Source organism: Ceratotherium simum, chromosome 35, assembly GCF_057802395.1.
Source record: "Ceratotherium simum simum isolate JZ-2026a chromosome 35, ASM5780239v1, whole genome shotgun sequence".
In the NCBI taxonomy this organism is placed as follows: domain Eukaryota; kingdom Metazoa; phylum Chordata; class Mammalia; order Perissodactyla; family Rhinocerotidae; genus Ceratotherium; species Ceratotherium simum.
The window spans coordinates 1,775,112-1,800,261 of NC_141934.1; the positions used below are offsets into that span (position 1 = coordinate 1,775,112).

Here is a 25,150-nt window from a genome sequence, read left to right on the forward strand (position 1 = left end):
TCAACATGTCTCTATCTGTGTTGGATGGGCAGGTGTTCAGATATGAAATGATCATTGGCAGGTCATGGGATGGAATGTCTGAGAAAACCTTCAGACACCAAAATATTTTACAAATATTAATTTATGATATCAGGTCTCATTAGCATGTCATAGAGTGACAATTGCCTTAAAGATGAGGGGTCTCTTATGTTCTGGGTCCCAGCATGAGTACATCTCTATACACGAGGGGCAGGCGGCGGTCCAGATCGGCAGTTGTACTGCCTTGAACATGGAATTCAGCCCGAAGGTCAGATGCCAAGTGACAAAACCATCCGTGGTAGGGATGACTCATTCAACACGTTCTTCAGCGAGACTGGGGCTCGCAAGCAAGTGCCCGGAGAAGTGTTTTTGGACCTGGAGCCCACCATGGTCGGTAGGTACTTGGGCACTCAGGGCACCTGTCCTGGGATGGTGGGAGAGCTTGGCTAAAGCTCCTTTGATCCCTCTGCATAAAGGATGGATGTATACGTGTATACCCGTGGCCATATTAGGTGAGAAACTAGAAGGTTAGTGCTTGAAATGTCTGTGGGACTCAGGCTCTTAATTTAAAAAAAATCTACTGTAAGGTTGGCCAGCAGGAAGATGGGCTGGGGATAGATTCACTCGTGGCCACCTCAGCCCCAGTCAGGTGGTTGTGTAGACCCTGTCTGCAGGGTGCCCGGGTCCCTCCTTAATGCTGTGCACTCTCTCAGGCTGGTGCACGAGTCCTGACCTGCATCTTATACATAGAAAGGTAAGTATAGAATATTCGTTGGGTTCCTCCAGATTAGGAGTCTGAGGTAGTTTCCAAGGAGAGCTGCAAAGAGAGCACCTTTCAGTGGCCACCCAGGGGATGACAGAATGTCACCCTAAAGTCTATGAGACCCAGGCCACATAGAGTACCCTGATGCCCAGCAAAAGTCATGCTGTGAACTGTCTAGTATGTAAGGGAGTTTTAATTATACCCTTGGCTGTAGCTACAGGTATGAAAGAAACATGCACATGTAGAATTGCCTGCGTGCAGATGAGAGAACTCTGTTCCCTTCTTTGGAAACCAGTCACACTGGCATTTGTACATGAGTTGACTTTACTCTCCTAGAGGCATAGGTTGCAGCTGTGGTCTGTGTATTACACGGAGACTTTCCTAGGAGACACTGATGCTGTTGACCTACAAGGAACAGCATGTACTTGGGAGAATGGAACAGTCCCGAATCTGTCCACCCGGGTGAGTTAACAATAGGCCATAAAGACTCGCAGCCCCTGTGTCCTCTGTAGATGAAGTGCGCACAGGGACCTACAGGCAGCTCTTCCACCCGGAGCAGCTGATCACCGGGAAGGAAGATGCAGCCAATAATTACGCCAGAGGCCACTACACCATCGGCAAGGAGATCGTTGACCTGGTCCTGGACCGGATCCGCAAACTGGTAAGAAGAGCGCTGAGAAGGCTTCCTGTGGACATTGTCCTAGACGGGAGGGTAGGCCTTGGATTGTGACCAGGAGGACATTTTGGCAAAACCGAGGCCCATGAGTGCACAGTCTGATGACTCTCCAGTGTGGCTGCAGTGCATCCATACGTCTTTAATGTCTTCTCTCCTCTGCCTCTAAGTGTAATGCATGTTCACTGGGGAGGATGTGAGTTGTATGATCTTGCAGAGGAAGAGAAGTGACCGTGGCTGGTTGGAGGTGGGCGGTGTGGCTTCTGCAGGTGTTGGCTCGCATTCTGTGCTTTGTCTCAGACAGATCTGTGCACGGGTCTGCAGGGCTTCCTCATCTTCCATAGCCTCAGGGGTGACACTGGCTGTGGGTTTCCATATCTGCTCATGGAGTGCCTCTCGGTGGACTATGGCAAGAAGTCCAAGCTCAAATTTGCCTTTATCCAGCCCGCTAGGTTTCCACGGCCGTGGTGGGCCCTACGACTCCATCCTGACCACTCACACGACCCTGGGACATTCTGACTGTGCCTTCATGGTGGACAACGAAGCCATCTATGACATATGTCAGTGCAACCTGGATCTCGAGCAGCCCATGTACACCAACCTCAGTCATCTGATGGGGCAGATCATGGCCTCCATCATGGCCTCACTGTGATTCGATGGGGCACTGAATGTGACCTTGATGGAATTCCAGACTAACCTGGTCCCATAACCTGCATCCTCTTCCCCTTGGCCATCTATGTCCCAGTTATCTCAGTTGGGAAAGCCTACCACGAGCAGCTGTCTGTGGCCGAGATCACCGATGTGTGTTTCAAGCCAGCCAACCAGATGGTTAAGTGTGACCCTTGCCATGGCAAGTACATGGCCTCCTGCATGTTGTACAGGGGGGATGTGGTCCTGAAAGACGTCAACATGGCCATGGCCACCATTAAGACCAAGCGCACCATCCAGTTTGTGAATTGGTGCCCGACTGGATTTGAGGTAGGTCTGGGTGATGTGGAGAGGGTCTACCTGTTAGCAAGCAGCAGACCCTGCAATAGAATGCTGCCCTTTGCAGAGAATTCCCCTGTTCCCTGGCAGCTTGGCTCTTGGTCATAAATTAGGGAACCAGAGTGATCATTTATTCAGTGGCATCTTTTGAACTTTCTTCCTGAGTCATCACACTATAGATCTGTGGTTAGTGTAATTTTTTTTATAACAGAATAGAAAATTTTTTGAAGAATTTTTGTTCCCTTTTTTGGGTGTTAGAATTAGTGTGGGAAATGTAGGTTGGACTGAGAAATGTAGACATTTTCAGGGCATTTTGGTAATTCCTATGGACATTTGAAATTGAGGAATTACTGTAAACTGATTGCTGTCACTAAATCTTAACTTCATTCCATAAGTATGTAGAAACTACATCCAATTTAAATGTCCTGTGTGGTGTTTGATTTAAAGAAAAACTACCATGAATCTTTTTGTGAAGAAAATGGCAACATCTTTATTTTCTCTTGGTAAGCCCAGAAATTCTGGCCTGAGTTTGCCTCGGACCACAGTTTGTCCCCACCTTCTACTGGATACAAGATGAAACCTTGCTGTCACTCTCCAGCTTTGTCCAATCATCGGTCACCGAACCCTGTGGATTCTTTCCCTCAGGACTGTGCTTCCCTGAGCCTTTTCAGACCTCCTCTGCTAGCTCAGACCCTCACTGCTTCTGCTGGGCCTGCTGCGGTGGTTCTGACCTAGGCCTTCCTCCTCTGGTCCTCCTCCTCCAGCTCAGGGGTCAGCATGGTGGGTGGACCAGCCGCCTGGTTCTGTAAATAAGTTGTGTGTGAACACAGCCGCACCTGCTCATTGGCGTATTGTTGTGGCTGCTTTTGCTGCAAAGACAGAACTGAGGAGCTGTAACAGACCACGTGGCCCACCCAGCCTAGAATGTGTAGTGTCTCGCCCTTTACAGACAACGTTTGCTGACCCTGCGTGCTGCTGCCAAAACCTCTGGTCACATTGTCCCTTGGATCTGAAACTTGGAATGCCTCCTCTTTGGTCCCAGCTCTAGAACGTCACCCCTTTCCTCCTACTTAGCACACACACAGACCACCTCCTGGTGCAGTGGTGGCAGCAGTCCCAGGACCTCTGACGGTGTGCCTGTCACCCTGCTCTGCACAGGCTGGCTTGTTTGGTGGGAAAACGGGGTATGACCATCGCTCGTGATACAACCACAGTTGTGTACTCTGAATCTGTCTGGGTGGAAAAGGTTTCAGCCACAGAAATTAATCCCCATCTTGTTGAAGCCTGTGCAGAAAATAACGTACAAAGAATCCAAAGCAGTGTCTCTTTTCAGAAGGAAGACTGTCCTGTCACCTGGGCACCTATCACATGTCACAGTTGCTGGGACACAGACCTTGAGGCAGCTCAGGACCTAGCCAGGGTGGCCAATTCTGAGGCTCCTCTTTCCCTATTTTCCTTGTCTGGAAACCAGCACCCTGCTCTCCTGGCTCCCTGCCTGGCACCAAGAAGGGCTCAGAAGGCTCTGAGCCTTCTCCTGGGTCTCCAGAGGGGACCTGTGTGTCTTCTGTTTCCATGAAAGCAGCCACCATTTCCGGGTTTGCTGGAAGCTTCACAGAGTGCTTTCTTCCCCTTCTCTGGCAGGTAGGCATCAACTACCAGCCCCCACCGTCGTCACCGGGGGAGACCTGGCCATGGTGCAGTGGACCATGTGCATACTGAGCAACACCACCGCCATCGCCGAGCCCTGGGCCCGCCTGGACCATAAGTTCGACCTCATGTACGCAAAGCGAGCCTTTGTGCACTGGTACGTGGGGGAAGGCATGGAGGAGGGAGAGTTCTCTGAGGCCCGCGAGGACCTGGCGGCTCTGGAGAAGGATTACGAGGAGGTGGGCGTGGATTCCGTGGAAGCAGAGGCCGAAGAAGGGGAAGAGTACTGAGTGGGCGCGTGTGGCTGGCGGCCAGCCCTGGGTATCCTCCCCACTATAACGTCACAGGTGTGCTCACCTATTAAAGTTTCTGTGTTAAACCTCTGTCTGTCGTGGTGCTCAGTGGGGACACACTCATCCACCCCCAGTAGTGGGGGGACCCCCAACCTGACGGGCCGCGTGGGGGGCTGGTCCGGGCCGCACAGTGCTGCGCTGCTGGAGCGGGTGGAGCACCAGCTACATCAGTGAGGAGCCACTGCTCACGTGACGTGACCCGGGGCGAGACGGTCAGTATTTCCCACCCAAGGTTTCAAAGCATGAAGATTTACTAAATTCTAGGAAAACTGTTAGCTTTCTCAATGGAATTTGCCATTTTTCACGCTTCTCCATTGATGGGACATGTGGACTAAAGTATAAAAGCTTAGAACTGGAGTTTCAAAATCTGAGGTCCATGGAAGGGGGGGGTCCACAAAATCCCTGAAACTGTGGGTCAGATGTGTCAGGTCAGGACAGTTTTTGGGGGAAAGAGTTTTTTGGATTCTCCACAGCATTTGTGACCCACAGAAGGTTAGAAGCTCTAGGTCACGACACAATTCATCTTTGTCCCCACTGTCTGTGGTCTCAGTAAAAGTGACGTACCTTTCACTTGAAGCGCAACGTGTTGATGTCTGTTTATTAAAGACCTAGTAATACGGATATTTTCTCTCAGAGCCGAACCTGAGGTCCAGGAGGGTGAAGTCACTGGTTTAAGTCACTTGGTTAGTTCAGCTGTAGCATAAACAGGATCAGCACACAGAAGTAGTTCTAAATCTTTGTGCCTTGATATATTCAATATGTGATAGAAAACGTCTTGAATGACCCTCAGTTTTTCAAAAAGGTTTATCAGCAACTGGAGAAGCCACACAGAGCCTCTGCTGGGGGCTGGGGAGCCCACAGCTGGGTGGCGTGAGAAGTCTCCGCCCGTCTCAGGTGCTGCGCCCAGGGGGCTCTTCCCCGGTCCACCCCCCTTGGGCAGCCTGGTGGCACTGGGCTGGCGGGGCATCCTCTGGCTGGGTCCTTCCCGGCCGCCGCGTTCTGCCAGTGCCGGGCCTCCACCTCGAGCACTGCTGCCTTTGTTTCTCCCTGAGCAGACAGAACACCGCCGTCAGGAACCTGGGCAAGCCCCACAGTCGCCGCGCACCTACTGTGTTTGTGTGCTCTGAGCAATATTTACGTCGAGGACATTTCTGTCACGGTCCTTTCAGCCGGGGACCCTGTGGCAACCCTGAGTCCTGAGGCTGAGCACCGCCTGGAGACAGCACATCCAAGAGGAGCCCTCGGCAGAGTGTAGGAGGCCCTCCCAGGACAGAGGCAATGCCAGGAGCAATGGGGGACGTTCTCGTGGTCAATTTAGGGGAAGGGGAGCTCACCCTGGTGACTCCCGCCCTGGAGAGCATACGCGGTCGGCCCTGACCACCAGCAGACAGGATGGCTCCCTGCAGGGCCGCTGGTCTCAGCCCCCAGGCCCTCTCCCCCTCTCCTCCTCTCCGGATCGCCCACATCTGAACCAATCAGGAAGCACGTCAGTCATCAAGTACGGAAGTCAGGCTTTTGAATGTGGATCTGGAACGCTCTTTCTCACACGTTTCCCGCCCTCCCTCAGGATCCTGCACACATTCCGTGGTCAAGCCTCCTGCTCCCAGGGTCACTCCCGGGCCCGTGACTGGGCTCTGCTGAGGCTTGTCTGCTCGAGCCTCGCCCTGACCACGGGAGTCACACACAGACGGAGACTCCACATATGGAGCCTACAGGTTCAGCTACTCCTTGATGTGTCCTTTGCTTTCTTTATTCTCTTTGTGAAGACAGCCAGGAAGCTCTGCAGCCACACCTGGGCCAGAGCTCGATTAAAGGAGTAGCTACCCTGGGCTCAGGGGGGTGACAGCATCAGCGAGACCAAGAGGACCCCACGGGGACAAACCATCCCCGGGAACAGGCTCGCCCACTGGGTCACAGCCCCTCCCCATTGGGCCTGCCCCAGCCAGGGTTCTCCTCTGCTCCGCCCTAGCAGGGTCCACCCTGCAGGCTCTGACCAGGGCAGGTGTGCCCTGCTTGACCCCCAGACTCCATCCTGGTTCTTGGTCAAATAGCCTCCCACAGGAAATTGCGAATTCTTGGAGAAAAGACACAAAGAAGTTTCTTAGGGGCCTGTTAGGTCACTTCTGTGTCACCATTTGTCACCTTGAGCGAACAGAGCCATCTGCATTAGAGACTCTGCAGACCCTGGCTCCTCCAGAAAGACATCAGACTCACGTTCATGCTAATACTGACAACTGAATTCTCCCCGGGATTCCTGCAGGGATGGGACGGCCCTTCTTAGGAGAATTTCTTGAAAGTTCTTCCTCAGAGCACTGGGGGGGTCTTTGCTGCTCGTGCGTGGGGAGGGTTACGGTGGTGCCACACTTGAACTCTGAGCGCTCCGTTTTCCCAGCCTCACCTCCCTGGGCTTCACACTCAAGGGCTTGCATACACCTGTTGTGACAAAGATGTAATAAGAGGTTACCCAGAGCCAAGGGGGAGCAGACAGGAGCGTGTGGTGGGGTGAAGGTGGGCCAACGCAGCCTACCAGTGACTCACAAAAGACAGACGCAGAGAGAACCGTCAGCCCCCATTTCCTTTGGTACAAATGCTCAAGGTGGAAAGAGCATGGACACAGTGTGGAGGAGCAGAGACCAGGTTAGAGTCTTGTGTCTTGGATGGTGGTGAGCAGTGGAGCCGAACCCCTGGAAGCACAGTGGAGAGAGGGTGTGGATGTGAATGACCCTCAGAGCCTGGGGGGCTGCCATATGGCATGCCCCAGAGAAACAGTGATAAGGCCCCATGCCCACTTGGGGGCCTCTCAAGGGTGGTGACCCCAAGGCACAGAGCAGCCCAGGGGCCCAGTGGGTTCCAGTGTAGGGCTGTGATGGTGAGAATGTTGGAGCTTATGGATGTGCTGGGAAGACAGCCTGCCATCTGCCACTTTGTGAGACAGGAGCCCCCTGTTGCCTCTCCACCCCACAGCCTGGCCATTCTCCCCTGGCCCAATAGCCCGGTCACACTGGTGTCTGTCAGTCTGCAAAATAGGCCTGCATGTTCACTGTTTGTCTGCTTAAGGATTTTTGCATCAAAATTCATCAGTGATATTGGCTTGTAATTGTCTTTTTCTATGTTGTCCTTGTCTGGTTTTGGTATCAGTTTAATGTTGGCCTCGTAGAATGAATTAGGAAGCTTCCCCTCCTCTCAGTTTTTTGGAAGCATTTGAGAATAATTCTTTGAATGTTTGGTAGAACTTACCAAGGAAGTAGTCTGGTACTGGACTTTTATTTTGGGGGAGGTTTCTGATTACTGTTTTGATCTCCTTACTGGTGATTGGTCTATTCAAATTCTCTATTTCTTCTTGATTTAGTTTTGGAAGGTTGTATGACTCTAAGAATTTTTCTATTTCTTCTCAATTGTCCAATTTGTTGGTGTATAGCTTTTCTTAGTATTCTCTTATAATCTTTTGTATTTCTGAGGTGTCCATTGTAATTTCTCCTCTTTCATTTCTGATATTTTTTTTTTAAACCATTTTTTTTTTAAAGATTTTTATTTATTTATTTTTTCCCCCCAAAGCCCCAGTAGATAGTTGTGTGTCATAGCTGCACATCCTTCTAGTTGCTGTATGTGGGACGCGGCCTCAGCATGGCCGGAGAAGCAGCGCGTCAGTGTGAGCCCGGGATCCGAACCCGGGTCGCCAGCAGTGGAGCGCGCTCGCTTAACCACCAAGCCACGGGGCCGGCCCATCATTTCTGATATTTTTAATTTGAGTCTTCTCTCTTTTTTCTTGGTAAATCTAGTTAAAGATTTGTAAATTTGTTTATCTTTTCAGAGAACCAGCTCTTAGTTTCATTGATTTTTTTCTTTTTTTTTTTTTTTTTTAGTCTGTATTTCATTTATTTCTGCTCTAGTTTTTATTATTTCCTTCCTTGTACTGATTTTGGGCTTTGTTTGTTCTTTTTATGGTTCCTTTGGGTGGATTGTTAGATTGTTTATTTGGGATTTTTCTTGTGTGTTGAGGCAGGCCTGTCTTGCTATAATCTTCCCTCTTAGAACCGCTTTTGCTGTATCCCATAAATTTTGGCATGTGGTATTTTCATTTTCATTTGTCTCCAGATTTTTTTTTATTTTTCCTTTGATTTCTTCATTGACCCAATCATTGTTCAGTAGCATTTTGTTTAATCTTCACATATTTGTGGCTTTTCCAATTTTCTTCCTATAGTTGATTTCTAGTTTCATACCATTGTGGTCAGAAAAGATGCTTGGTATTATCTCAATCTTCTTAAATTTATTGAGGCTTGTTTTGTGGCCTAATACATGATCTATTCTGGAGAATGTTTCATGTGCATTTGAAAAGAATGTGTATTCTGCAGTGTTTGGATGGAATGTTCTGTATATATCTCCTAAGTCCATCTGGTCTAATGTATCATTTAAGGCCAATATTTCCTTGTTGATCTGCTGTTTGGATGATCTATCCATTGGTGTAAGTGAGGTGTTAGAGTCCCCTACTATTATTGTGTTACTGTCTATTTCTCCTTCTATGTCTGTTAATAATTGCTTTATACATTTAGCTGTTCCTATGTTGGGTGCACAGATATTTACAAGTGTTATATCCTCTTGTTGGATTGTTCCCTTTATCATTATCTAGTGCCCTTCTTTGTTGCATGTTACAGTTTGGTTTTAAAGTCTATTTTGTCTGATATAAGTATTGCTACCCCAGCTTTCTTTTCATTGCCATTTGCATGGAATATCTTTTTCCATACCTTCACTTTCTGTTTGTGAGTGTCTTTAGGTCTGAAGTGTGTCTTTTGTATGCAGCATGTATATGGGTCTTGTTTTTTTATCGAATCAGCCACCCTATGTCTTTTGATTAGAGCATTTAGTCCATTGACATTTAAAGTAGCTGTTGATAAGTATGTACTTATTGCCATTTTGTTACTTTTTTTTCTGGGTATTTTAGTAGTTCTTTTCTGTTCCTTTCATCTTTTCTTGCTCTCTTACCTTGTGATTTGATGGCTTTCTTTAGTATTATGTTTGAGTTCCTTTCTCTTAATTTTTTGTGTATTTATTATAGGTTTCTGGTTTGTGATTACCATGAGGTTCATATATAATAACCTACATATATAGCAATATATAGTAAGTTGATGGTCTCTTAAGTTTGACCTCTTGCTAAAAGCTCTGCTCTTTTACTTCCCTCCTCCCACATTTTATGTTTTTGATATCATATTTAATCTCTTTTTTATGCATGTGTATCTGTTACCCTCTTATCAGAGAAATAGATAATTTTAGTACTTTTGTCTTTTGACCTTCATATTAGCTTCATAGGTGGTTGATCTGCTACTTTTACTGTATCTTTGCCTTTACTACTGATTTTATTTATTTATTTATTTTTGGTAATTTTTAAATTCCTATTTGTGGTCTTTTCTTTTCCACTTAAATAACTCCTTTTAGCATTTCTTGTACGGGTGGTTTATTGGTGATAAACCCCTTTAGTTTTTGCTTGTCTGGAAAACTCTTTATCTCTCCTTCCATTCTGAACGATAACCTTGCGGGGTAGAGTATTCGCGGCTGTAGGTTTTCTCCTTTCAGAACTTTAAGTGTATCATGCCACTCCCTTCTAGCCAGTAAGTTTTCTGCTTGAGAAGTCAGCTGATAGCCTTATGGGGTTTCTTTTGTATGTATCTTGTTGCCTTTCTTTTGCAGCTTTTAGGATTCTCTTTTTATCTTTAATTCTTGACATTTTAATTATGATGTGTCTTGGTGTGGGCCTCTTTGGGTTTATCTTGTTTGGTGCTCTCTGTGCTTCCTGTATCTTGATGTCTGTTTCCTTCCTTAGGTTAGGTAATTTTTCAGCTACTATTCCTTTGAGTAGATTCTCTGTCCCTTTGTCTCACTTCCCCTTCTGAGACACCAGTGACACGGATGTTAATGCACTTTATGTTGTCCTAGAGGTCCCTTAGACTGTCCTCATTCTTTTAAATTACTTTTTCTCTTATCTATTCAGCTTTGGTGATTTCCTCTTGTCTTTCATCTAGCTTGCTGATCCATTCTTCTTTGTCATCTACTTTGCTATTGAGTTCCTCTAGTGAATTTTTCATTTCCAGTATTGTATTCTTCATTTCCAATTGGTTCTTTTTTATATTTTCCAATTCTTTGTTGAAGTTCTCACTGAATTCATCCATTTTTCTCCCAAGATCAGTGTGCATCCATGTGACTATTAGTTTGAACTCTTTTTCAAGTAGGTTGTTTATCTCTGTTTCATTTAGTTCTTTTCCTGAGGATTTGTCCTGTTCTCTTATTTGGAACATATTCCTTGTTTTGCCCTTTTCTCTGTGCTTATATCTATGTATTATGTAGATCAGTTATGTCTCCCTATCTTGGAGAGGTGGCCTTAAGAGATGCTGTATGAGGACCAGCAGTGTGCGTCTCTTTCATCACCAGTTCCAAGAGTGTCCCCTGTGTGGGCTACATGTGTCCTTCTGTTGTGGTAGGGTTGCTCTTGCTGCAGGTGCATGGGGAGGCTAGGCTGTCGCCATGGCTGGCTGGTTGTAATGCTCAGCTGTGTGCAGCAGCTATGGTTCCTTCAGTCACTTTATTGGGTGTGGGGACCCCCAGCACAGTTGGCTGCAAGGTCTAATAGCACATTCCTGCTGAAGTTTTTGTGTCAAGTGAGTAGGCCCTCAGTGTGGCTGGTTGCTAGGCTCAGGGGCTCACAATTGCTGTAGGCATGCAGCCTGCAAGGATGTCAGCTCTCAGTAGTGCAGCTGAGTGGGGCTGGCCCCAGGCATGGCAGCAGACAATTGTTTCAGGTGTTGGAAGGTGGGGTCGATCCCGTATGTGGCTGTCTGAGAAGCATAAGTCTGCTACAGCTGACAAGCCCCACTGCCCACAGGCCCACACACCCCGTGAATGCAATCCTGTCCTGTCTGCATGCCCTGACCCACTGAAGTGGACCCACTCGCCCCAGTGTAGAGGCCCCATACACCCCGGCTATGTGGACCCACAAGTTGCCTGAGGGCTTGCTGTTGGGTGGGGCCAGTCCCTAGGGATGGGCTGCCTGCCCTAGCTGAGCTGGATTAAATCAGTGCTCTAGTGGGTGGGGCAGACCCCTGGACTAATAGGCCAGGGGGAGAACTCCAATGGCATCTGCCAGTATCTGTGTCAGCACAACTGTACTAGGTCACAATAATGGCTGCCACCAATTTCTCAGTCCCTGGGGCAGTGGTCCCAGCCTGAGGAGGTCTTGCATCTCACTGAGATTCACCTAGAGCCTATCAAGTGAGTCTCTTTTCACCAAAGGACTGTGTACCTTTCTGGTGATTTTAGGTTGCTTTCCAAAACAGGTGGAATTGTGCATGGGCCCTTTAAAAGCAGGCTTTTCTTTCCCTTATCTTCGATGGCTTTTCTGGGGGTATTATGTGTTGTTAATAGCCAGCAAAGCGAGATACTATGACACTTGTCTTGGTTGTGCTGAGTCCAAAAGCTGCTTATAGTGGCAAAGCTTCCCCACTCAGATCCCCCACTCCTTCAGGCAATGCTTTGTACCTTAACATTGCTCCAAGTCATGAAGCGGCATGGCTGGAAGGTAGCTTTATCCTCTCCAGGAAGGAATTTCTGCCTCTTCCACCTCAGTCAGCACTGTCCCTTGTTGCGGGGGTTCATTTATCCAGTTTGCAGTTTTCTCTCAGGGGTAATTGTTCCAAAGATAGTTGTAGGTTTATTGTGTCTATAGGAGGCGGGGAGTTTAGAGTCTTCCTACACTGCCATCTTCCCAGCAGTCTCTCTGTTCCTCTGCTTGAAATGTACTCCCTCTGGTCTTGCCATGGCTGATCCCTCCCCACCCTGCACATTTCAGCTTCAATGTCACCTCCTCACAGAGGCCACCCTGGCCACCATCTAAGCAGGGATTCCCATTCTTCTCTAGAGACACGTTCTATTTGTTTCTTTTGTTGCACCAATAATTATGGAAAATGACCTTGTTAATATGTGTTCCCTGAGGCCAGGGCCGCTGTTTTGTTCACCCTGGGTCCCTAGTGGCTAAGTCAGTGCTCAGCACAGGCAGCAGCGGGCAACTAAATATCCAGGGAATGGAGTAAGAGTTCTGTGTGGAAGGAGTGGTAAAGGGGAACCTGAAGTGTGATATGGGGAGCAGACACCAGAGCATGGATGCTCAGAGTGGTCCTGCCAACCTTCACCCACCCCTGACCCAGGAAGATAGGCCCCGTGGTGGCCCAGGCTGGATGACCCCTGCTTGTTCACTCAGTTGGTTATAACTCAGGTCTAGGAATTTCAGGCACGTGTGGGCCAGCAGGAGTTCAGCAAGGTACTGGGCCGCCTCGTCCTCCAGGCCGTTCCCTGCTAGCTGTACCTTCTGCGTGGCTGGGTTCACTGTGAGGACGGCACACACAACCTGGGTGCCCACCGCCCCCAGCTGGTTTTCCAACAGCTGCACATCTGGGGGCCAGCACCACTACCCAGTCAGTGGGCTCCAAAGTAAGGCACCACCCTCCTCCATTCTCCTCCATCCCCCAGGCCTGAGGCAGTGGAAGGTGCTGTGCAGGCGGACTGTCCTGGGGTTGCATGGCGACTCTGCAACCCATCGGCTGGATACACCACCCCTACCCCATGGGTCTACGGGCTTCTTTATCAAAGAGTAAAATCACCTCCTTTGTGGTGCTGTAGAGGATGCTGTGATGGAGCTGTAGCCACCCCGTTGATGACTCGTGCCTGGCAGCAATATAACCCCCACAGAAGCCCTCACGGCCACATCTCTGGGGACTGGTAATGACAGCCCAAGAGGCCATGCACGGAGCACTTACATGGTCCAGACTCTCTGCTGAGCATCTAATGCTCATCACAACCCTGAGGGCTAAGTGGTATTGTTGGGTCTGTTTCATAGATTGGAAACTGAAGCTCAGCGAGGTTGAGCTGCTTGCCCAGGGTCACCCTGATCTTCTGTGGCAGAGGTGGCATTTGGATCCAGCCCCACCAAACTCCCCCCTGCCTTCCCTCCTCTCCCACTGCCAGCCCTTGTCTCTCTGTGTCAAAGGACTCTCCCCCTCGCATTCAGGCATTGAGAGGCCACCATCTGCAGGGGGTGCGGCCCGGCAGAGGAGGCGGTATGGGGTGGGGCAGGTCAGGAAGGGAGTGGTGTCCAGCTTTGGGTCCCCTAGCAACACCAGCAGGTCCAGGGGGAGAAGGCCTGGCTGTGGGGGCCCCACAGCCCTCAGGAAAGGGAAGACTCCAGTCTGCCCACCTGTCCCAGGCTTGGCAACTCCCACAGATGCTGCTGCTTTTGCTCAGGGCAACTGCCAGGGCCTCTGCTCCAGCCCCACAGATCCCAGTTCTGAAGGTCCAACCACTTGACATAGGGATTGAGGGTCAATGCAGAAGCCAGAGCCTGGGCCCCTGGGACAGAGAGGGGCCTGAGAGGCCTGGTCCTTCCCAGGGCTGAAGGCCCCATACATAGCTGGTCTCTGCCCTGGCTCCTGTTCCCAGGGCTCAGCCCACTCGATGCCCTCCAACTGGAAGGACCCTCCTTCCCACAGGCCCAGGGGACACTGGCTTCTTCTTCTAGGCTCCACCAGACCTCCTGGGGCCTTCCCTGACCCCCCAGTGCGTTAGGGGCCCCCTGAAGGCTCCCCAGCCCTTACACTGATCTCCATCAGAGCCTGGATCCCATCTGTCACCCAGATGTGGGGTATGGGACATACCTGGCACAGAGCAAGACTGGGGAATGTGTGGGGTAGGCTCAGGGAGGGCCACTCCCATGGCTGCTGCCTCCCAGAGCCCCCCTCCACACCTGGCCTTGGGTCCCTCCAGGGGTACCTGGGGCTGCAGGCCACGACGCCACAGGCTCAGCTCTGGGGTGCTTTCCTGGTGCAGGAAGCAGGAGGCAGGCATGAGGCTGTGGGCCCGGCAAGACCTCAGGTGGACGGTGTCCTTGACCAGTTCTCCAAGCCCATGGGTGCCTGATAGAGACAGGGGTCCATGTGGCCCCCTTCCCAGGCAGAGCCACCTGCCTCCTCCCCTGCCCTGTCACTACCCAGCCTGTTTCCCTCTAGAGTCATGTGTTCTTGCGCTAGTAGGGACTCCTGCCCCATATACAGGTGGGACAATGAGGCTCGGAGAAAGCAAATCCTTTCCCCAAAGTCACACAGCGAGTAGTAGCTGATCCCGGCAGAGCCAGGCTTAGGACCCTGCCTGTCTGACAGCGAAGTGTGTGCTGTGTCTTTTCTGTGGGATCACAGAACACATATGTTTTATAACCATTTTATAGGGGAAAACACTGCAATAATTCTAAGTTCTATATCCATTAGCTTAGTTTCTCCTGTTGGTTGCGAAAACCCAGCCCTGATGCCATTTCAGGAAAGGGTGGGACACCCCTTCTTAGACAGTTTGGCTAGGTTTGTGCATTTTAACATCATTCTGGAAGCGTATTGTTAATGGTGGAACAACTGATGCCGCTGGCTGCCCTGAAGGTGTCCCACGGAGGGATGTGCTCTCTGTGGGACAGGGGTCTCTTGTCCCCTCGGCTGCAGCCTGCCCCCTCCATCCCTGCCTAGAAGCTCCCAAGGTGAGGAGACAGGCCTGAACCCACCCTGCCCGGGGCACCTTCTGTCTTCAGGACTGCATCTGAATCCGTATCCGAACCCTCCTCGGCCTCCGGGACCCCTCTAGTGGCCACCGTCTCCTCCTCCCGCTCTTCATTCTCCCCAGACCTCTCCCAGGGACCCCTCATGGTCATACCCATTTCACAGTCACAGGCACTGAGGCTGGGACTGAGCCAGTGGACACCTAGAGCGCTGCCTGAGATTGTGGGTGGCCCGCTGGCTGCATGGAACAATCGAATGTGGCGTACAGTGAACAGGCGCCCCCAGCAGCCAGTAGAGATGTGCTCCTCCAGCGGCAGTCGCCCTGGCAACCCCGTGCAGTCGGTGCTGCGGAAACCACCACTGGCCTGCGTTGACCTGGAGCCTGCTCCTGGTCAGGGCGCAGAAGGGCACGTGCCACGGGCCAGGCGCAGGGCTGGGCGCCTCGCTGGTGTTTATTCCCCTGCCATCTGGTGTGGGTCCAGCATCACCCTCTTGGGTAGACTGGGGACAGTGCCTGACTCCAGAGCTGGGCCTTAGTCCCTGTGCTCGGGGGGTGGGGGAGCTCTGCCGGGCATCGCACAGGAGGGACTGGGAACCTTGCAGAGCCAGCCACCCTCTTCTCCGAAGCCAGAGTCCCGCTCCCACTCTGTGGGTCCCAATTCTCTCTCAGGCTCCAGTGTCGCATATGCAGCTTCTTCCTCCAGGAACATTCCTCCCCAGCTGTGCTTGCTGAACTTCAGAATCTGCAGGTGTCAGCTCAGAGGTCCCTTCTTCCTGAAGCTTTCCTTGGCCCCTCCTCTGGGCCACTGCTGCCCCTATGACCCCCTCTCAAAGTACCTATAACACCCGTCATCCCCTCACTCCCCAAGGAAATGGGGCCAGAGGGCAGGGGAGAGGGGCTGCTCCTCTCTGAGCCCCAGGGCCAGGCAGAGGGAGTCTGGAGAGGAAGGGAGGCCCAGGGCAGCTGGGGGTAGGCACTGAGCCCAGGGCGGGGGTGGGGCTGGGTCCTGCCCCCAGTGGGAGTGTCCCTTTACCAGCTGCTGGCCTGGCCTGGCCTGGGCCCCTGCTTTTCCTCCTGTGCAGCTGGGGCTGCAGCTGCTCTGCTGACCCTGCTCCCCGGCAGCCAGCAGGAGCTGAGGGCGTGGGCTCCCCAGGGGCTGTGACAGGCTGGGGGCTTCTGGATTAAAACTGAGAAGTAGGTGGTGACCAGGAACTAGGGGGTGGGCGCCCCGCAGAGGCTGCTGCAGCTCTGGGTCATCGTCTCGGTGAGGGGGTAAGAGAGTGGCTCCTGGGCAGATTGGCTGGAGGGACCGTGACTGTTCCTGCTGGGCTGAGGGTGGGGGTGTGACTCCTCAGGGGCTGGGCTGGTGGTAGTGGAGGGGGCAGGTTGGAACAGGGTGGGGGCAGAAGGAAGGATCTCCGTCTGTCTAGAGGCAGCAGGTACAAGAGCAAGCCGCGTGCTCGTGTCCTCCTGTGTGCCCACCTGCCTCCTTTCCTGGACCTTGTCCCCAGCCCTGTGTTGGGCTCTGGGCCCAGAGCAGGATGGGTCTCACTCTGCCCAGGAGGCCCCGGGAGGGGCAGGAGGTAGTCCCTGACACCTGTGAGAGCTGGAGCCCTGGGGCCCCTGAGAAAGACCACAGTTGTGGCTGGGTCAGGGAAGCCTTTAAGGGGGGAGCTGAGTCTGGCCGGGGCAGGGGAGGGTGAAGGCTGGGGAAGGAGGTGGTTTTGGGCATCTGGGTCTGAGAGCATTGTCTCTCCGATGCGTGGCCGGAACTTCTGGGCTGTGCAGGGTGTTTGGGGTGGAAATGAGGCTGGAGAAGAGGCAGGAACCCTGAACGCTGTGCTGGGAGCCTACAGGGTGTAGGGGCTGAGTGGGTGGGGCCCAGCTCTGCCACTGCTCACCGAGTGCCAGGGACACACCACACTGCCCATCACCTCCTACCACAGTGGGCCCTCCTCGAGAAAAAACGCTACCAGGAGCAGGACCCGGACCCCAGTTTTCCGTCATCACCAAATTCAAAGGGGTTTCTGTGACCCACATCAGAGAGCTGGGGAACCGGCTGTGGGACGTGGCTGACTTCGTGAAGCTACCACAGGTGGATGCCTTGGTGCTGCTGCCAGGCGCTGACTCCTCTGACTCTACACTTGCAGTGAGTGAGTGCAAGAGGGGCCTGTGATGCCAGAGGGGATGCTGGCGCTGTCTCAGGGCTGGGCTCAGGAAGGGCCTGACAGAGGAGTGGCCCTGGAAAGGGCTCTTGGGGATGTGTAAGAGGTTTCCAGGTGGACAAGGGGTCAGGAAGCCAGGCCAGAGGTATTGCATTCACAAAGGCTGCATCCGGAAGAGTGGGGGGTCTGGGAACTCAAGGCTTGATCTAGAGGGCGGGGTGGAGGGGCCTCGGGACCAGGGCCTGGAGCTCCTGAGTGCTCTCCTCCCTGACCTAGGCACTGTGGTCTGGCTGCTGCTCTGCCCTTCCCATCCTGCATTTCTGGCCCCTTCTCCCTCCACCTAGATCCTCTATAGCCCCAGTTTCCACCTTGCTCTGCTGACACCCCAGTTGTAGCCCCGGTGACCACCTGCCCGACCAAAGCTGCCTCCTGATGCGCAACCACCACGTCCAAGGAGAACCCCTCTCCCTCTCCCAGTGTGGCCTCTTTCCATCCACTGAGGGCCATGCCGTCTACCAGGGCCAAAGCTGGACCTGGCTCCCAACCTCCCTGCCCCTCCTCCTGTCCATTCCTTCTCTTGACGGGTTTCCCTGCTGCCCCCGCTGTGCCTGTGGTCTGCTTGTGGGCCCCCAGGTGCACTCCATGCAGCAACCAGGCTGAGCCGTCACAGGTGACACCATCAGAGCCTGCCAGCCCTTGCTTTCCACCCTGGGAAGGCTCCCTTTCCATGATGGTGGCCACCAAGTCCCTGCAGATCCTGGCCACTGCCACCCCCAGCTGCCCTCTGCCCAGCCCTCCCCTCCCCTTCCTGGGTGTGCCTCCCCTGAAATGTGCAGAGCTTTCACCGGCAGCAGAGAAGGTGCCAGCCACCCTTCCGCACAGCCACCCTGCCTTTGTCGCAGGCAGAGCTCACCACCTGCTCCCCTCATCCTCGGCCATGTGTGCAATGAGGGGTCCACTCCCCACAAGCTTAGGTGGGAGCCCGGCCCAATAATGTTTTGGATCTTCAGTGTTTAGAAACAGGAGGCTCTTGGAAAATTCTGGTTGAGTGAATGAGCGTGAATATGAAAAGAAAACTTGCCTCAAAGAGGCAGACAGGGTCTCAGAAATGGCCAGAAACCCAGCCAGCCTCCCACCTCTGCCTCAACTTGCCTCACTGGAGGCATTTTCCTAGGGCACAGGGTTGATAACTCGATGGGCCGGGACCCCTTTCCTCACAGACCCGGCTGCCAGCTTCTGGCCTCTCCCACTGAGGGAGCCAAGCAGGGGCCCACCCTGATCCTTGCCTTCCAGGGAGAGAACATGTTCTTCTTGGTGACCAATTTCCTTGTGACACCAGAACAAGTTCAGGGCAGATGCCCAGAGGTAAGGCTGCCTGGGAGCCTCCCAGTGAGTCCCTGTTCCTCCACCAGCCCTGGGTCAACAGCCGTGTCCCCCCTTCTCCTTCCCAGGTGACTGAGGGCTCAGTATGTGCTGCTGTGTCCCAGGCACTGAGCTAAAACCTTTTCGTGAATCATTTCATTCAGTCTCACAAACATCCCGCCTGGCAGGAAGTACTGCAGTCCCCATTTAAGATGAGAGGACTGAGGCCCAGCCAGGTTGAGTCACTGACCCAAGGCCTCCAGCCTGTGGGTGAGGCTCCGCACCTCTGAACAGTCTGCTTCCAGAGCCTTCCACTATTATTCTCTGTGAGGTGTCCAAGCCCCTCCCCATCCTGGTCCCTCCTCTGGGCACTCTCCAGGTGATGAGTGTAACCCCCAGATCTGCGTGTAATGCTTAGGTGGGCTCTAATAGCAAGAGCCAAGCTGGATGATCACCTCCCCTTCTCTATGCCCAGCCTCTGTTAATGTGTCGCGGGGCAGCTTCTGTTTTTGTGGGCAAACACAGCACACTCCTTCTTATGCTGAGCTCAGGGTCACTCATGTTCTCTGGGTATTTTTCACTACAACTGTGGTCAAGCCAGAGTGCCCTGGCCTCTTCTTGCCCATTCATGCAGAAATGCAGACTCTCCCCAAAATCTCAGCTTTTCCTCTCACCTGGGGACGTCCCAGGGATCCAGCGTCTGTCCCAGAGCACACTTGCTGTCTCCTCAGCTGTGAATTTGTTTCCAATATTTTTATTGCCATAAAATATATGTAACATAAAATTTATCATCTTAACCACTTTCACGTGTACACTTCCCCGATTCTGGATTTTGTCTGAACAGTTGGGACCCAGGACATAGCCCCGGAAGCCTCCCTCCATGGTGACGTCTCTTTAATTGAGTCCAACATGGAATCACTGGCAGGGTTGCAGGGTCACTGTGTGGCCCCCTGTCCCCTGAGTCCTGGTCGTTGGTCCCACCCCAGTTGCTGGGGGGCACATGTCCCTGGTTGGCCCCGTCCACAAACGAGGTGAGGCAGGTGCACAAAGGATGTGCTAACGTTCGGAAACACACGCCATGTCCTCCCTTTCTGAGTGCTCGGAGACGTCTAGTTGATGTTCGGTTTGTAGACTGTCCTGAAATTGTGCTGGGGCCACGGTTCTGTGGTCTCTGGAGTCCACGTGATTCCTCTTTGCCCGAGTCTGGTCTTCCAGCCCTTCCCTCGAAGCTGCTGGGGCTGGGTAATTCATCAGACCTGACACCCCAGCTTCCTGAGAATAGCAGAGTTCCTGCCAGCTCCTCTCAGGGTCTGGTCATCTGGTCCCTGCCAGCACATGCTCTGTGCTCCTTGTAGTGTCACAGCCTCCAGCAAACACCTGCAGACCCTCCCCCAGACCAGGCTTACAGAACTCCACTCTCCCCACCTCCCGGAGCTCCTGCACAGACAGCCTGGCCAGGGGGGCAGGGCCTGCGATGGGGCAGAAGCTGCAGCTGGGAGACCCAGGGAGGCACGTCAGCCAACCCGGGGCCTCAGGAAGGGTTTCCTGCAGGATGGGAGGCTGAGTGGGATCTAGAGGATGTCCAGGCAGAGGGGCTGCGTGGGCAAAGACCTCAACTGTGTGAGAGGAGGCACCTCCAGGGTTCCCTGCTGCTGAGTGGGGTGGAGCCTAGATTTGGACTGGGGCAGGAAGGGGGTAGCCCCAGACCACAGGGGCCTGTGAGCCCCTCTAAGGAGCTGAACTGGAGCCAGCAGCATCAGGAGCCACAGATGGGCTCAGGGGAGGGGCGCTCGATCGTCTGTCACTGGGATGGGCCCCTCGGGCTGCTGGAGGGAGGTGGATGAGGGCAGAGGTGGGGCCCTGTGGTGCTCACTATGGGGTCTGTTCCGAGGAGGTGGTGGCCCAGCCAGGGTGGAGACGAGGCAGCCCTGGACAGCGGCGTCCACCCTCCGCCTGGCAGAACCATGTCTGTGTGAGTGCCTGACGCTTGAGAGTGCTTCCTCTCTGGGTCTGGGACTCCCAGAAAGCTCACCACCATCCCCTCCTGGCTGATGCCCAGAACTCTGTGACCATGTGCAGGCACTAATGTCCCTGTTTCACAGCAGAACAAGCATGGAAGGGAGTAGCTGTGGTTTCTTGGCCAGTGTGTGGGGTCCCACTTCCCTACAGGCCCCTCTGACAAGGGTCCTGACCTTTGTCTGCCACGCCCAGCACCCCCACCCTGGCATGAACTTACCCTCCTAGAGTCCCTTCACCTTCCCTAATCTGTCCTTCCCTAATCCGAATTGGACCAGAGGAGCTGGGCCTCAAGGAGTCACTTCTGCCCCCACCCCGGGGACAGAACTCTCAGGAGGGAAGGAGTCTCGCTCTTTCTTGGGATACAGCACTGCACCCAGATCTGGCCAGGCCTGCTCTCCCTCCCCCCTCTGACCACCTCCTTTTATTTGCACCCTCCAGCTTTCCCATGTGTCCCCAAACTCAGGGAACCCTGGGGGCTAAGCAGGGTAGGGGCATGTCCCTGCAGACTGGGGGGCTGTGTCACAGAGGGGAGACACCTCCTGGGCCTGGACAACTCTGCTCTCTCACCACCTCAGCACCCTCCATCCCACTGTGAACCGCTGGGCTGACGAGGACTGTCCTGAAGGGGAGACGGGGACGCACAGCCACGGTAACTGTGGGCGTGTCTTCCAGCGCCTCCACTGGGAGGGGGTTCAGGGGGCTGTGCTGGGACCCTGGGTGGCTCCCTCGTGCAGGCCCGGTGGTGCCTCTTTGTGTCTTCTTTCTGCCAACAGCCCCCTGCCCACTCCCTCCCCAGGCCCTGTGCAGATTTTAGGGCCTGGAGTTTGTCTTGTGTTTTCAAGGCATAAAAACGGGCCAGTGTGTGGAGTTCAACGGGACCCACAGAACCTGTGAGATCCGGGGCTGGTGCCCCGTGGAGAGCGACACTGTGCCCGTGTAAGTGTCCCCGACACCCAGGGCAGGTCCCAGGACCAGCAGAGCCTGGCCCTGACCTCCCCCACCTGCAGGAAGCCCCTGCTGCTCCAGGCTGAGAACCTCACGCTGTTCATCAAAACACTGTCACCTTCAGCAAGTTCAACTTCTCCAGGTCAGCATGGTGGGTCCTGGGTGCCCCTGATCCTCCTTGTCCCCTGCCTGACCACCCCCACCCCACCCCCTCCCAGGTCCAATGCCTTGGAGACCTGAGACGCCACATATTTCAGGCACTGCTGCTGTGACCCAGGCTTCAGCCCCGCTGCCCTGTGTTCAGATCAGGGACCTCGTGGCCGTGGCTGGAGGGGTCTTTGAGGACCTGGTGTTGCTGGTGGGCCCCTGAGGGCAGAGTTCTGGGAGGGCTGGGGAGAGGGTCCCTGCCTGTGTGCTGGTGGAGCAGTGATGCGCTGTGTGCAGGGCGGGGCCGTGGGCATCCACATCTGCTGGGATTGTGACCTGGACGCCAGGGGTTCTGACTGCGGCCCCACGACTCCTTCCAGCTGCGGAAGAGGAGCTACAACTTCAAGTGCAGCCCCACTGCCCGCCTGCTGCTCCTCAGCCAGGTGCCCCTCCACCTGTCCTCCTGTGGCGGCCGGGACAGACCCCAGCCTGGCCCGTCCCTCTGGATGCTCTGCTGTGTGTGTGAGGGGTCCCCAGGGCCAGGAGGGGGTGCTCTCAGTTCCACGTCCCCCAGCACAGCCTCTGTCCAGCCTCCCTACTGAGCCTTTTGTTCACCACCCCATCTGTCCCCACACCCCTGCTGCAGCTGGGAGCCCTCACCCCCAGACCCTCCTCCACTCCACTCTTCCTCCAGCATCGCCCTCTACCGCACAGGGGGCTTTCTTTTTTACTTTTCCCTTAAGGTTTTATCTAAAAAATTACAAGAATCTATAGAAAACCTCAAAGATTTGTCCCGTGAAAATCCATAGAGCCTTGTTCTGGGTTCACCAGGGTTCTTTTTTTTTTTTTCCATTTTCCCCATTTGCTTTCTCCCTCCCTCTCTAGAGTGAGCCAGATATATATAGGTAGATTTCACAGGAAAGCACTGGAAAGTAAGTGGCAGATATCTGGACACTCACCCCTCTCAATGCTGTCCTGAGAATGAGGACCTTCCCCATGTGACCACTGTCCTCTTGTCACACTCAGGAAATCTAACATTGGCAGATAAATCTAATGTTTAAATTTCCCCAGATGTGCCAATAATAGTCCTAAACCTTTTAATTTTCTGACCCAGGATGCACTCAGGGATCTTGTGTGCATGTATTGTCTGTCTTTGAGTCTCCTAAGCAGACCCCCCATCCTTCTGTCACCTCATGTCACCTCGTCACCCTCACACATGCGTGCACACAGCCATCAGGCCTGGAGGTGAAGCCCCCTGACGCTGCTCGCTGGGCGTGGCCTGGCTTCACTGACCTCCCCAGCCCTTTGCAACCATGTGGGGCTGGACCCCACCCATGCCCTGCTCCCCTCACCCTGTGCTCTCGCCCACCCTGCATCTTTGCCTAGAACTCCTTCCCGACCCCTGGGAAACCAGCTTGAGGGTCTCCCAGCAGGAAGACTTCCCTGGTTCCTAGGGGAGAGTGAGTGCCCCTCTCTGGACCCCCACAGTCCCAGGCCTGTCCCCCCCCTCCACCCTCACTGCCAGTGTCTGTTTTGGGACCCTTCTGTCCACAACTGCTCAGCAGGCAGGGAGCTTCTGAGAGGCAGGTCCCAGCCTGATTGTCCCCTGTATCCTCAGCAATGACACAGGGCTGAGACCCAGGACTCGGCTGGGTGAGAATGGAGTCAACCGATGAGTAAGTTGAGGCCTGTAAGGGACAGCCCAGCCCAGGAGTGGGCAGAGCAGGCCACTAGACTCTCTCCTGCCCCAGGACAGCCACTCACTGGTGGGAGGCCTCAGGAGTGGAGGCCCGGAGCCTGCTCAAGCTCTACGGGATCCTTCGACATCCCTGTCACTGGGCAGGTAGGGGACAGGCTGGGGTAGGTGGGGGCAGGCAGGGGTGAGCGGTGGGAGGGAGCAACAGCCACAGCCAGAGAGGCTTAGCCCAGGTCTCCCTCAGGCAGTCAAGTTCGGGCTCATCCCCACAACCCTCACTCTGGGCACCAGACTGGCTTGGCTGGGTGTGGTGAGTCTGGCCAACATGGCTCCCTCTGGCTGTCGGCAAGCACGTGCCCCCCGAGTGCACACCTGAGCCCCCTGTGCTGACATGAGTCTCGGGGTGAGGGCTGGGGAGGCGGCGGGATGGCAGGCTGGGGGCCAGGACGTGAGTCTGCCCTGCCTCTCCCAGATCACCTTCTCCTTTGACGTGCTGCTGTTGTACGTGGATGGGGAAGCCCATTTCTTCTGGAGGACCAAGTGTGAGGAGGGGAGCTGAGGGCCTGCCTGGACCCTGGGCCACACTTTGGAGGATGGTGGCTGGAGCCCCGGCCTGCCATCCTCATCTGCAGGCAAAGGCCCCGAAGGGCACTGCCAACCCTGAGCAGACAGAGCTGCTTCCCCACCCCCACACCCAGCTGCCCAGGTGCCTTAGAGGGGGTCCAGCACCTGCCCCACCGCTGTTGCTGGGAGCTGGACACCATCTCCAGGGTGGCCCTGGCAGCCACTCGCTGGCCCATTCCTGAGGCCTGGAGCCTTTCTCTGCTGGTTGGGGGTTCAGGACCGGGAAGGGTGGCGGCCCCACCTGGGGGAGTCATAGATGAAGCCCATGCAGGACCAGGGCACAGGGTGGGGAGAGAATTCTATACTTCAGCTCCCAGGCAGGCTGTCCCCCTGCAACTCCAGCCTTGGCAGGGTGGAGGAACCACAGAAGCCAGTTTTGTATAGGGACCTGCAGGGGAACACAACACAGGGCACTGGTCCAGTGGGGCTCCTGCTGGGTCTGGTCTGGAGAACGCTCTCCCAGTCTGTCTCCAGTGCACTCAGAAGCTCCCTGCTTACCCGCTCTCCCCACACTGGCTGTGGTCAACTCCGGCCCTGCCTGGGTCCCAGCCCTCCTCCCCCTGCCAGCACTCCCCTCACAGTAGAGCCTCTGCCCTCTCAGTGGCCCTACATGGGGGTCTGTGCAGCCAGAGTCCAAGGCAAGGGAGAAAGAAGCCTGACAAAAGGAGTCGTCTCAGCTGCTCTGGGGCTGGGTTCCTAGGGCAGGTCCCCTCCCAGCTCTGGGCCTCATCCATGGAGTGAGGAGTGTGGTGGGCAGACGATTTGATGCCTTAGGACCCCAGGCAAGGGCACAGGCACCTCTTGAACCCAAACCTGCTCAGCTCGTGAGCACCAGCCCCTTCCTGGTCGCAGCCCTTGGGCTGTGGGGGGCTGGGATGGGGGAGGGAAGAGGGGCTGAGTTGGTGGGCATGGGGTCCTTTGGGACCTTCTTTCTGTCTCCTTGGTGACCCCCAGCCCAATGTCCTGGAGCCTGCTCACCGCGCTTCCTGGGAGCCCTGGGTGGGAAGGCTGTATATCTGGACACATACGTCACCGCTGCCCAAGGTCACACCTGAGAACGTGTCTGGGCCGCTGCCCACCCCAGCCTGAGGCAACTGCATGAGGACCATGCTCTGACCAAGACCCCAGGTGGAGCCCAGGGGGTGGAGAGAATGTCCCTAACAGAGGACATGGAAG

At 54.2% G+C, this 25,150-nt stretch overlaps 2 pseudogenes; both read left to right on the forward strand.

Moving 5' to 3' along the window:
- The first annotated feature begins 291 nt into the window (after positions 1-291).
- Positions 292-4,402, forward strand: LOC106800084 (tubulin alpha-3 chain-like; annotated as a pseudogene).
- A 10,910-nt stretch (positions 4,403-15,312) lies between these two features.
- On the forward strand, positions 15,313-24,156 carry LOC147912389 (P2X purinoceptor 6-like; annotated as a pseudogene).
- Positions 24,157-25,150: the final 994 nt, after the last annotated feature.